The following is a 2,488-nucleotide window of genomic DNA, read 5'->3' on the forward strand; positions in this document are numbered from 1 at the left end:
CTCTCTCTCTCACACAGACACACACACACAAACACTTTCATTGGTTGAAATAATGTTACATTGTTATTCAGTGTAACACAATATTTATGTAAAAATTCAAACGACATGCTTATTCTGACGTGTACATATTAAAATATATAAAAGAACAAGGGAGCATATTAAACACACAGACACACAGACACTTGTGTTTTAAATGAGTAAAAATTCTTCCTGACAACTGGCCAAAACCTAGGATCGTGGCACATTTAAAAAATGTAAAATAACAACTAATTAGTATTTGGGGTGAAAGTAATTAGTCTTTTAATATGTCATAAATTTATTTTTGTTGTAAATACGCCTGACAAGATTAATACACTGAATGATATATATATGGAACCGCCAAATATGCTATTGTTTGTATGTTTCTTGTTTTTTAATAAAATAAATTTGATACAATAATAATTATTAAATTATAATGTAAATGTATATATATATATATATAAATATTAATCAAGTATATATTTACATGTAAAATAAAACTAAATAAAAACAGAATTCACACCGATATGACGCCAGGGAGGAGGGGATTACATTGGGGCGTGGCTAAGACGACAGCGAACCAATAGCAGGAGGTGGGGGCGTGGCCTTCCCGCACCAGCCTCCGCCCAAGCAAGCTTGCGAATGAAAGTGGCTCTTCAGGTGAGACGCTCTTTTGCTTCTCGAGTCCCTACAGCGCGTGTGTCTGGAGCTCAACACCTCTCCTGTTAAAGGATCGTCTGAGTCAGGTGATTTCCCCACAGTCACGTAGTCTACTAACGCTTTTGAGAAATAATTACATACATGATGCCATGATGTAAATATCATGTGACTTTGGAAACTCAGTAGCTAATCCAAAAAAGTTTAACTTCTGCTGTTGCTCTTCCAGATGACTAGAATCGTCAAATATAATGGATTTGTTGTTTTTGAACACAAAAAAATATGATGTTGGCACATGCAAATTTATTGAGAGGTGGGCATTAATCTGACATGAAAATCTTAAAGGTTTTGTTTTCAACATTTTTAATTGCCAGGGCATTTTAAACAGTCACGTGGTGTAATAATAAATGACTTTAGGTGTATATTATTCCTTTGATTTTCATGTAGTCTCAATTAATATGAGCTCATAACAGCGTGTGCATAATAAATCATCAACATGTTGTTTTTGATGCTATAAATCATGTTGCATTGCTGGACATGCCAACTTTCCAAAAGCATTGTAGATGTCTAATGCTGCAGCTGCTTGAGGTCTTGGTCACTCGTGTACATGCTGACTCTTTCTTTTTCCTCTTTTTCTGGAATATGGGCTCGTCGTGGATGTGGATGTGGATCTGTGCCGCCGCTGGTGAGTCACTTTCCAAAAGAAACACTCTTTCACCGGCCTGTGGTCAGCGGATATCTTTGACATTTGGGAGGTTTCCAAAAAAAAAGCTCCTTTGATGTATTTTCCAGCACAGGAACCCCCAAAACCCCCAAATCTGCCGAAATTCCCAAATTATACTGCAGGAGCTGTTTCAGATTCACTTTGACATGAAAAGCACAGCTATGGGTTTTGTGCAGGGGTGGATTTAGTGAACTGGGGGCCCCAGGCAAGATATAGGAATGGGGCCCTATACATTTGCACACAATTTTCTAGATCAACCTTGAGGTTTCTTTTTTGTTGTGATGCTTGCTGCTGCTCAATGGTGCCCCATAGTTGTGTCCAATGCTTCTACATTTGTCATGTACATGTTATAATGGCTTTCTTTCATGCTGTAGACTACGAAATAGCAACTGATTTACAGCTGAGATACAGGTTTTCACAAAAACAAAATAAATGATAAAGCGTTTTAGGGGGCCCTTAGCTTTTGGGGGCCCAAGGCGGTCGCCTACCTTTGCCTAATGAGTAAGTCTGCCCCTGGTTTTATGATTTCAGCTAATATCACGAGTGATATGCGGAAATTAAATGAAAAATGCATGCTGTTAGCCAAAGCCGATGGTCTCAAAACGGTCAAATATCAGGCAGCTCATTGGCCAGGCTGATGCTTTATCAATCTATCACTAATAGAGCACAGAAGCCCGTTCTGGAGGGAAAATCTCCATTCGTTTTCTCCGTAGGGAAACTGATTTTGAACGATAACTTATTAACAGTTAAAGACAGAACTGGTGTGATTTCAGAGGTTGTTAATTAATGGAATATGCTTTTGCTGAAGCTATTATTTTTTAAATAATCATGTTAAATAGTGAATTCGTGGCGAAAAACTACATTACCCAGAATAATGTACAGAAAATCCACCGATCAGAGAGTCGCGGCCAGGAAATTGTGCCAAAAAAACACAAAATTTGTTATATATTTTGTATGCATGTTTTGGAATGAACGTAAAATTTATTTTATATATATATATATGTATATATGTGTGTGTGTGTGAGCATGTGTGTGTGTGTGTGTGTGTGTGTGTGTGTGTGTGTGTGTGTGTGTGTGTGTGTGTGTGTG

This window comes from Sinocyclocheilus grahami, unplaced genomic scaffold (assembly GCF_001515645.1).
Source record: "Sinocyclocheilus grahami isolate Dianchi unplaced genomic scaffold, SAMN03320097.WGS_v1.1 scaffold381.1, whole genome shotgun sequence".
Lineage (NCBI taxonomy): Eukaryota > Metazoa > Chordata > Actinopteri > Cypriniformes > Cyprinidae > Sinocyclocheilus > Sinocyclocheilus grahami.